Source organism: Peromyscus californicus, unplaced genomic scaffold, assembly GCF_007827085.1.
Source record: "Peromyscus californicus insignis strain IS unplaced genomic scaffold, ASM782708v3 Scaffold_17__1_contigs__length_78620276, whole genome shotgun sequence".
Taxonomy (NCBI): Eukaryota; Metazoa; Chordata; class Mammalia; order Rodentia; family Cricetidae; genus Peromyscus; species Peromyscus californicus.
Genome location: NW_026294469.1, coordinates 33,101,767 through 33,113,455, shown reverse-complemented (window position 1 = coordinate 33,113,455; position 11,689 = coordinate 33,101,767). Strand labels below are relative to the sequence as shown.

The following is an 11,689-nucleotide window of genomic DNA, read 5'->3' as shown; positions in this document are numbered from 1 at the left end:
GTTCTTTCCCGGTGCCTTTTCTACCTTTGGCGCCTCTCAGACTACCTGAAGCTTACGTTAGGAGAGACCAAGAGCATCTCAGAGACAGAGACCGAGTTTTACTCCAGCCCCTGCAGCTTGCCTAGCTCCTCTCCCCTCCCCCTTAGCTTGCCACTTGCAATTGGCCATTGCCATGGCAACCAGCAGCTGCCAGGCCGGCTGCCTCTACCGCAGCAGGGGTGGGGCTGTGGGGGTGGGGGAGGATAGGAGGAGCCTGAGGAGGTGTCTGCTGCAAGTTCCTGGCTGATTCTGAGCTCACACCATCCTCCGAGAGGGAGGAGGCTCAAGTGATGCTGCTGCTGCTGCTGCCGCCGCCTCCTCTACTGCTGGTACTCTAGTGGAGCTGGAAAGGGTGGTTCCTATCGTACCATCGCCAACCAGAGAGGGAGGGGGAAAAAAAAATCCCAGCAGCGGCTGCTGATGTTGGCTTCCAAGGCTGCATCCGACGCGGTCACAAGGAAAATGGATTCAGTTTGCAGCCCTCCCTCCTTCCAGCATCTTCTCCTGGTCTCAGCATGGTGAGTAGGAGGCCGAGGGGCTACCTTCCTCATCTATCTGGTTATTAAATGACTTGTGTATATATTTGTGGCCTAGACTTAAACAATGACTCGCGTCTCTCAGACTAGGGGGGGGTTGGGGGTGTGGAGACAGAGATGAGGATGGAGAGAGAGCAAGGTTGCTGGGGGAGAGAAGTGAGAGGCATCCTCTTGTGTTTTAGGGGGAAAAAAATGCTGTTTTGATTTTTTATCACAAACTGGTTCCGAATACCAGCTGAACCACCAGATTCCTTTCCTCTCAAGCTTAGCAACAAAATCAGGGGGTGGAAAGGAGCTAGCAAGAGGAGAATGGAGTTGAAAGCAACCCTTTCCCTTGCAGGTCTCACAAACAGGGTTGGGCCTTCCCTCAAAAACACATTTGGTTTCTCAACCTTGTTGGCCTAATTATAAGGTGATTTTTGCTTATTTGCCCCAGTGCTAAGGTAGTCCCAGAATTAGGAATTCTCTGATTCACAGTTTAACATATTCTCGTTGAAAAGCCATTTCTGAGATCCAGAGTTCCTTTTTCAGGATGTATATTTATGTATATGTGAACATACACATCTACATACATGGTGCACATGTTACTTTGCAGGTGTGTAGCATTTATGGAGTGTATTTATATGCACAGCATGCTTGATTTACTATCGTTTTTTTATGGGTTATTTATGCCTTTGCATTCTTGGAAGTAATGGCATGTTTTAGGAACCATGCTTCTGGTTTGTATTATTATTCATTGGCTTCATTTGGATTAATTTGACATTTATTCTTGTTATTGTCCCTTAGGTTCGTTGTGGCCAATTAGGACAGATGCCTATCGTTTGCTCTGTGTTAGAGAACTAGATGCCAATTTATAGTCTGGCTATTTTTAATTGGGTTTGTGAGCCTATGTTGAGGGCCCCGAATTAACAATAATGGGAAAGGGAGGTGGCTTGGAATATTATTTAGCATATTGCTTCTTCTCAAATAAATGTTGAATTGGCTTTCTTGACATCTTGACCTATCCTTTTCAAATCTGTATGGTGTGCCCAGCGAGCACAGCTGAGCTGGCAGGTGAGAGGCATTCGTTCTATTTAATTGTGTTGATATTTGTTGCTCATTCCTTCAGTATCCACCACCATTTTACAGCTCTCTCTAATGTTCTGTCCTTGTATGGCTCCTATAAGTGATTAAGTAGGGAAGTAGCATGGTTTTAAAAACCTAAGTGTTCTCAAGGACCCCAGGCTAGCCATTTCCGAATTAACTTGCTCATACAATGAAATGGATGAGAGCAGGCAAAGCTTGGCAGGAAGATGTGGCTTGTAACTGAAATGGGGGCAATTGTAGTTTATAAATGCTTACTGGTATCTGCTTGACCTTTTACTATGCTAAGGATTTAAGGCAGCTCAGGAGACTACAGATGCCTGAGACTGGAACATACAGGGCTCCATTACCACCTAGGATAATGGATTTCATTGAACTAAAGCCAGAAAAATCCTTTCAGGTAAAAGTGTATTAGTAATATTACATTCATCAAATACATGTATTGTATCTACCAACCTTCCCACCATCACTGCCATTGAGAATGTATCTTACAATGCAAAATAATAGATTCTTTTCATCTTAATCTTTCATTTTATTTTGTACACTTACCTCTAATTTATAATTTTTATGTCATTGGGATTTTAGTTTTATTTTCCTGAGAATTGTTTTATTTGGTTTATAAATAGGAAAGATGCTAGTGACTCAATTTAATATGCTCACGTATTATGTGTATTCACAAGTCTAAACTCTTGCTACCATGTGCCTAATTATAAGAACTATATAAAGTAGGTCAAGGAAGGCGGTACTGGGCTTGTATGTCATTGCAAAAAAAAATTATAGCACATTTTACAGGGTGTTATTAAAGAGAAATTTTGAGTTCCTAAAATAAAATTTCAAATGTCTACAGTAAACTTATAAAAGTTAAAACATGTAATAGCTGGACCTGTTTCATAAATGGAAAGCAGGTATCCTGGTGCTTTTGGTTTATTTCACTTCTACCGAATTTGGATGTCGTTTATGGATAAAGTTGGTACAGTTTTAACAGAAGTACATCACTGTAGGTCATGGTTTAGAAAACTCACTGTTGGTAGACCCAGTTATAGGGCCAGACCCTGTCTCTCTGTAGAAGGGCAAATGGACTAGAATTATCTAGTCTGGAGGAGAAGAAATTGAGACATGGCCATCAATTGTTTCATATAAGCTTCTGCTTTTATGTATGACGTTGACAATTGCTGTATTTTGGAACCTAGAATATAATCAGTGGGCTTCAACTTCACAGAAAGTTCTTCACAATAAGTGTGGATAGCCATGTGTGCTCTTCAGTCATCAAGGCTACCAGTTTATGGTGTAGATATGCACTTCTCTGGGATGGACTAGACTTCTTCCTAAAAGAATGCCTAGCTTACTAGAGTAAATTGTCATTTGAATAATTCAGATTAGCTGTTTGACATTGGATACTTTGACATTTGTGGCTGTAGACTCCATTTTGTAATGTGTTTCTAATTGCCAAATCTGGATACTTTAAAAGAAAGTGATTGGTCATCTATCTGGAAGTTTTTTTATGTGGTCTTGACAGGATGCAGGGATTCGCCTGTGTCTTTGCTTACCAGCAACTTCACGGAGAGTAATGCCAAATGATTGTATTAAATTGATTCTCCGTTGTATTGCTGATTTTGAAGACTGTATATTTCTTAGTGGGGTCTAGATACAAAATAATTAAAGACTATCAAGTTGGTGTTAGAAAAAAAATTATATGAACACTATGTCCAGTTTATTGTTTCAAGGTGTGTTTAAAGGGAGTATGTAAAAGTTAATTGACTTTTGCTCAAAAAGTATCTTGAAATTACCACTCTTGTTGAAATATTAGAGTTAAATATTTTTATTGTCATTAAGCCTTTATTAAAACTTGATATAAAACTGAAATACACATTTGGTTTACTGCTTTATCAGGTGATGTATCCAGTCTCTTCTAATGACCTCAGAACATTCTGTAATTTTGATTTCACACTGTGAGTCTCCTTCTGGGTGGCTGAAAGTTCATATTTGGATAGTAAAAACTACTTCCTGTTTTCATTAATTCATAAAAAGTTTAATGCTCTTTATTTTCTCAAAATAAGAGTCTAAAATAAAATCAAATTTATCTTGGAGGTTTCGGTATTAGTTAGCGCTGAAATAAATAGATTTATACTTGGTTTTCATTCAGAGAGATTATTTAGTCCCCCATTTACATATGCCTTTATTTTTTCCATTAATTAAAACATTTTTTTCAAACATAGTGAATTAATCAATTTACTAACAACTATTTGTAGAGCTCTTATCTGATTAGCAGAATTTGCATATACTAGCAACATAGAATTTCCTTGGAGGATATAAGATACACACACACACGTGAAGCAGTTAATGATGAAACAGTACAGTTACTATTCAAATTACCAATACACCTTAAGTGTGTATAATCTTTTATACTTCTCAAAGTCACTTTAATTTTAAATGTCAATAGTTTATTGTGTCGGCAAAGGTTCTTTTTGTTGTCCTTTTGATTGTTTTTAATAAGTGAAAATGATTCAGGGAAGCTAAACTTGTCCAAGTTTGTGTTTAGGAAATTATCAAACAGGGGTTACATGCCAAATCTTATGAGCCAGAATCTTTCAGTTTACAAAATTTAATAAATTCACTTGAAGATTTGACTTATAATATAAAATACACTAAATCTGCACTGTGTGGTTCATTTTATTTGGATTTAGATTTGAATATTCCAGGCACTCTAATTTACTTTTGATCATACTGGTTCTACAAACAGGTTGAGTGTATATAGGGAATTTTCTAAAAGAACAAAAGATGCCACTAACATATTTTGGAGAAAAATCTGAGCTTCTTGATAAGTCACAGAAACACAGAGGCATTTGCCAAGAGGAAGTCAGACTTTCACTAGACTAATATGCATTTATTTTATGACAAAGTGTTGTTTTGGTTTCTAACGACATAGAGATTGGGAAGTAGCATTGTTTTCATTGCGCTTGGGACCAAATTAAGATTCCCATGGGTCCTGGATCTTAAAAGCAATTGTGCCATTTTGCCTATGTTTCTTTCTACCTACTTGTTCTTAAAATAAAAAATGGTAATCTATTATAAAAATAAGTGATCCTAAGTTTGATAACTCTGGCATTTTATTAGACAAACACTTTTATACATTTCAAAAATATCCAATGTCCAAAATTCACCTTAAAATATTTTGTAAACATAAGTATATATGAATATATGTGTATATACATCTATGCATTTTTTTGTGAGATGGGTTCTTGCTACACACTGCATGTTCATATAGAACTTGCTATACAATCCAGGCTAGCTTTGAAATTGCTACCCTGAATGCAGGGCTGAATGCAGGTAATGGGGAAGAGTAATGAACGAGGATTCAAAGCTGGATGTTTCCCATCTCTGTCATGGGTATTTTGTTTTTGATAATAGGTGAGTGCATAAAGCATATTTGATACCGAAAGTATAAAATTTAATGTAAATCTCCACAGCTGGTGTTCCAAAAGCCTATTTTAACTGCATAGAAGTTTATTGAGTTATATAGATTTCCAATCTCATTAACTGTGGTGTGTGATATTTTTATTTGTAAGATTTTTTTTAACAAAGTTTATAATCTTTTTTAAAGTAAGAAATTGCTATCATCCTGGCTCAGTAATCTGGGTTTTAGAATTATAGAAATCTGCCATGTGGCTGACTTTTCTATTATTATTGTTGTTATTATTACTAATAATATGACATGCATTTTATGTGACTGTTGTAATTCAGCTGTAGCGAAGTAGCAAATGGTGCTTCTTAAACTACCATTCCTCTTTGGGAAAAGTACCCTTTGTAATGAATTAGCTGTAATAAAGCTGAGATCATTGCAATGAAGATATTCTATTTAAGACACATTTTACTAATACAATTAATTTTGTCTTTCAGTTATTTTGTTCACTTTAAAATTATATATCCTTGTTGTGGGTGAGGGAAATACAGGAACATATAAAAGGAAAATGAAAAAAACATCTGTAATCTTACTATTAAGAAATAATTACTTTTAACATATGAGGATATTCACTTTCCATTTTTTTCAATATGTGTATAGACACACATTCAGATGTACAATTTCACAAGTGAACCATACTCTAAGCATTGTTTTATGTTTCTTTTACTTTATATATGGTGACCATCTTTTCATGTCACTAAGTCTCTGTTAAATTTTCTATTTCTGCACTTTTTGATAACTGAAATCTGCCCCCCTTCTCCCCCACCACTTAGGAGTCATTACGCTTTGCTTTGAAATACTTCTTGTATAGGTAGATCCTGCTTGATTTACAGCAGCTGTGAGGCAAGCATTATTCTAGGAAATACTAGCTCTATATCCTACCTGCCACTGGATCTTACAGTGGTGTTAAATTAACCTTAGTCATCTCTTGTCTTCTGCTAATGAATGAATGTTAAACCCAAGTCAGCGAAATAAATCCCTGCCTGAATCACTAGGAGATTCACAAAGTACAGGCAACAGCACTAATTAAAGAACAAAATATAGAAGAAATCTCTTTCAGAGTTAATTTCTTCAGTGTACTAGTGCTACATACCTAAGCTTTAACCTCTGTGGCCAGTTCAAATGTTCCTTGGAAATAGATTCAAACAACATCCATCAGTTGTCACACAGTTTCCAAACTAAACCAGGTCTCATAGTCATCATTTGGTTTTCACTGTGCTCGTGAAGTGTATCTAAGTTTTCCAATGAAAGCTTGGTCATCTGACTGCCATCTTCACCAAAAAAAAAAAAAAAGAGAGTGATTGAATCTTCCTACACTCAGAATTGAAATGTCAATGGTCATTCCTCCCCCTATACTTTGAGTCCTAATTGTATGAAGAACTGTTTGGACTTTTCCTGGGTATACACTGGGTTGGTCCCTGCACACTGCTTCCTTTATAGTATAGAACAACCATTATAATTTTAGAAACAGTTGCTTTCCATTCATGAGAGTATAAGCTTTCTGAGGGCAAAGGATTAAAATATCACGTTTCCTGTTTAATAGCGTACTCTCTATCACTTATGTGTTCAGTAATGACTGGTAGATTAGATGAAGAAGCTGACAGACCAGTGGACTGACAGACTGGAGAGTGTCCTGAAAGGTCTTAGGCCTCTTATTTTAGAAGAAATCTCTACTATGAAATCTTCAGAGCCTCATCTTGTTAATGTGACCTCTAGTGTTTGGGATACTGCCCAGTGGAAAGCATTTGCTCAGCATGCGACAGGCCCTGGATTCATTCTCCAGTATTACAAATAAATAATCTGTAAAAACAGAATAGGTTGTGTTCATATGAGTAATAGTCTCAGGTTTCTGTTAAGACTTTGAAAGAGAAAATCAAACTTGTTAAAACTACAAAGCAGAACGTTTAGAAATCCACCATGAAAGATTCTTTGCTATGTGATGTGACATAACAAAGCCCGTGAATACTTCGGTGGCTCCTTTTAGTTCCCTTTGAAAACTGAATATTAAGTTGAACATGACAGCATTAAGGCTATGCCTTTCAAATTGCTATCATTGATTAAAATAAGCTAGTAATTTAATTATTATTAGCAGCATCTACTTGTGTGATACACATTCACATTTCTTCAACTACTCTAGAAAGCCACTGAACTAAATTCACTAATTACAAACAAATTATTCTTTCATATCTATATTCAAAAAGGAGGTCAAGACAGAAATGTATGTTACAACATACATCTATAAAAGTAACATGTGAAGTGAAATATAATGAGAGTGACCTGGAAGAGATGGCTATAGTTGGCAGACATGGAGACAGCCCATCCAGCCATTGGAACCACCCATCTATACTGGTGGAAACCTGTCAGTGCAGCAAACCTTAAGGAAAAAGGTAGGGTCCTTTTTGCTTTTCTCAACATTTAAGGGTCACGATATTTACTGTCATCTTTGTAACTCTGGAATTGAATTGTAGTTAAAATATAAACAAAAAAAAATAAAATCGAACCAAGTTTAGCTGACACTATCTGGTCAGAAAACTACTCATTGCTATTATTTTTAAGAACAAAATTTTACTGAGAGTATTATGTCTAACGAAGCCTGTAAGCATGTGCCTAAGGGAAAAAAGGTGATATTTTCGTCCTGCCTTCTGCTTCAAACTGGAAATATTCCCCCTGGAAACTACTTCTCAGCATAACCACATTACAAATGTAAACCCAGCAAATGTTTCTCACCCACGATCCTTATCTAGTTTTGCTGTGCAGCGTTTCATAGAGAGAAACACCTTCCAAAAAAAATGGAATTCTTATTCTGTCGTCATCACTGATCTGTACTCATGGCCATAAAATGAGTGTTAAGGTCAAAGATAACCAATTTGAGCATATTATCCAAGACAGAAGAGTGCCAGGATTTTAATGTTAGAATACTGATGTAAACATTTAAACTTTAAAAATGAGTGTGACTCTGCAAAACCTAGGCTATGATGTCATTGTACTAGTGAGTCCTTTCAAAACAAACCAATCAACAATTGTGTGTGTGTGTGTGTGTGTGTGTGTGTGTGTATGTGTGTGTGAGTCAGGGTGTGTTTGAGCCCAGTACCTTATATATGGGAGATCAGTACCTAACCACTGAGCTGCATCCATCCTTGGCCTTTGACAATTACTTTATATATAATGACAACAAATGGGGAATTTATTAAAAGTCTGTTCAGTGAGTTCCCATGGGAATTCACAACTTGTGGATTTAGCTAGCCAGCACTGACAAGAAAGAGAAAGGATTTAGATATTTTAAAAATGAATATGATAGACTCCAACCTATACTACTCATGGAGCACCTAAATAATTCTACTTATGAAAACGGATACTCTGAAATTACTGTTATTTCGCCAACATCTGTCTTGATGTAGTGACCCACCAATAAAAGGCCCAAAACCACTCAACTCTGCTGACTTCTGTATCTACTTAGCATAGTTTAAATGATAATTAATAAGCCACAAAGTGGATTTTGTATGTTCGAGGATACTTGGGTATCCTCTCTATTCGAGGAGACTTTTGATTTTTGACTTTTATTTGGTTTCTTTCTCTTTTGTAATGCTTGGTGTCAAGGAAACTCCCTTTCAACTGTTAAACTATATTCTACTACTGAGCATTATTTTAAGCCTTGGCCTCCTCTTACTTTGAAAGAACTTCATTTAAGAAGATCATCTGTAACATTTAGCAATTACAGTGTTTGGATTCAGATGGCCAAACAAATTAAAAAACAAAACCTGGATTTTAAACATGGAGTTAGCAAAGCTCTCCCCCTAATTAATTTTCCATAGACGGAATGATTGCCTCCTGCTGTCTTCTTAGCTAGATGGTCTGCATTTTACATCTACATGCAATGCTGCACTCAGAAATGAGAAGGAGAGCATCACCATGCAGCAGAGGATATAGATCCTTTATGACCTTCATGTTTTATCCTGTTTAGAGTTGGAAGGGCTCATTGTCCAAAGTCACGTTAGATACACACCTGGTTTGCTCTAAGGTGCGTACGTATATTGTTGAGTACACATACACTGTTCCCTTTTTCTGGATGGTGGCATATACTTTTCTGTTTTTCTATTTATAGAGTAGGACACCAAGCCTAGATGACTTAGCCAAAGACCCTGAAAGGCAGTGAGGAGGTAAGGTGTGTGTGTCTCCAGTCAGCCGCTGGTCTTCTGCTTCTTAAACTTTCACTCCTATCTGTACAGTTTGAAACCTTGGCTATCTCGATTTATTTTGTATGATCCTCTTGCTTTGGAACAGTCTTTGACTATATAGCCAGCTGTAATCTAAGTGGAATTGATCCACCCTTGGTCCACGTGGTACCACTGCAAACCACATCCTCAATGTGCTTAGATGTCCTGTGACTATAGAAAGGACATTTTGATGTCACTGGTGAGAGCAGAGAGTGCATTGTTGAGGAGATGGGCTTCTTACAAAGATGACCTCTCCCCGGCTCTCTCTCAAGATTGTTTCAGACTTGTTGTTTCAGTATTGACTCAACTTCTCTCTCTGGAAGAAGGAAGAGATCCGCATTTTAGAAAACTCTGGATAATTCAAGTAAATCAATTCACTGCAATAGCAGGTGAGGGTAGCTATGGCCCTCTTATTAACAAACATAGTGGGCATGCTCTAACTATAATAAATACTAACAGGAAAAGTACTTCTTTCCAATAAATTACTCAAATTGGGAGGAAAGGCCTTAAATTTGTTGAGTATTTGCTTCTTTTTGACTTTATGCAGAATGTTTGTTTTCATTTTCTTTTTTTTTTTTTTTTTTTTGGTTTTTCGAGACAGGGTTTCTCTGTGTAGCTTTGCGCCTTTCCTGGATCTCGCGCTGTAGACCAGGCTGGCCTCGAACTCACAGAGATCCGCCTGCCTCTGCCTCCCGAGTGCTGGGATTAAAGGCGTGCGCCACCACCGCCCGGCTCTGTTTTCATTTTTTAAAACTTATTTGCAATATATACTAATCAGGTCTACAGGTCTACAGGTCTACAGGGCAAATTAATTGTGACCTATAACAATAGCAATTCAGTTGAGCTATCTAAATATCATGTTGTACAAAAATGACAATGCTTAAGGATATTTAGGAAAACATGTAAAACATAACTTTTAAGCTTAAAATTTAATTAAAAAAATCAAAAGGTAGAATTTAATCCCAATTTTGTAAAGGAGAAATTTACAAAATTTATACACACACACACACACACACACACACACACACACACACACACACACACCACACACAATAAAAACCAAATAATATAAATAAAAATGTTAACAGGAATTAATTGTTGGTGATAAGTTAATAAGAATTTTTTCACTTGTGTTTTCTATGATTTTTGAATATTATAAAGGAAAGATTCTATCACTAAAGTGTATAAAGTTTGTAAAAAAAATTTGCCTATATAGAGCAACTTTTCAGGAATTGTGGAAGATGAACGTTTCCACTCTTCCTAGATCACAGGTTTCCAACCTGGTCCCCAAAGAAAGCCACGGTGTCCTAATGAGCCATAGAGAACAGAAGGCGGGATCCAGATCCCCATGGTGTCACCCACATGGTGTCATCCTACAGTTTTGAGGAAAAAGATCCTATCTCCAACAAAGTTTCAATCCCAGTGATAATTCCATGTGTCAAAATATTAAACTTCTTCAAAACTGAAGCTCTGATTTTTGTTCAGCTTTCAGTCTCTTTTTTATTAGTGTCAGGGTCATGATTTTTTGTTTGCAATAGTTATTAGAACCCTGGGAATAAAAATCTTAGTGTAACTCAGTAAGGCTGTTAAAACCCAATTTTATGGGTTTTTAAAAACATGTATTTTCATTATGTGCATGCCTCTCCCCCCGTCTCTCTCTCTCTCTCTCTCTCTCTCTCTCTCTCTCTCTCTCTCTCTCTCTCTCTCTCTCTCTCTCTCTGTGTGTGTGTGTGTGTGTGTGTGTGTGTGTGTGTGTGTGTGTGTATGTGTGTGCATTCAAATCATTTGTGCATTTAACATGTTTTTAATCTGGGAAACTAGAAATGGACTGCTGGTAAAGGGTGAGGGGAAACATATTGGAAGGGGGAATAGTAGAATGTAGGTGAAACCTAAGTAGAGATGGGGTGTACTGAGGGCAGCAGGCTCAAACACATAGCAGAGTGAGGAAGATGGAGAAATGAGCCAGGAAAAGGCTCAGCAAAAACGAGGTGTGCATGAAGAGGTTACTTGGAAGCCTGCGATCTTGCAATCTGAGGAAAATATTTAAGACGATTTGGTAGAACAGAACGTGACCTGAAAGAACAGGGAGAGAATATTAGTTAAGTGGGTATGGGAGAGGGAGAGGGCTGACGAAAGGGGTAAGGGATGGGTATCCAAAACTAAGGATATATGAAGAAGCCATATAAGGCTTTACTCGTTCTTAAGCTAATTACAAAATCATACAGGAGTTTGAACAGAAGTATCACACATCGGTGAATCATGCTGCTCCCAAAAGACATGAGTTGATTAAATGAAAATCTCAGCAACAGTCGTGGGTTACCTCCCTAGGAGTCATTGGCCGGAGAGGCCACAGAGGC

The 11,689-nt window shown here is 37.3% G+C and overlaps 1 protein-coding gene across 2 annotated transcripts in view; it reads left to right on the top strand.

The window, feature by feature from the left end:
* The first annotated feature begins 271 nt into the window (after positions 1-271).
* The window catches only part of Jakmip2 (janus kinase and microtubule interacting protein 2), a 148,603-nt gene continuing 137,185 nt past the window's right edge, over positions 272-11,689 (top strand). For both annotated transcript variants that reach the window (XM_052742118.1, XM_052742117.1), the window contains exon 1: positions 272-557. The gene's annotated coding sequence lies outside the window, so the exon portion shown is untranslated. The remainder of the gene's footprint in view (positions 558-11,689) is intronic.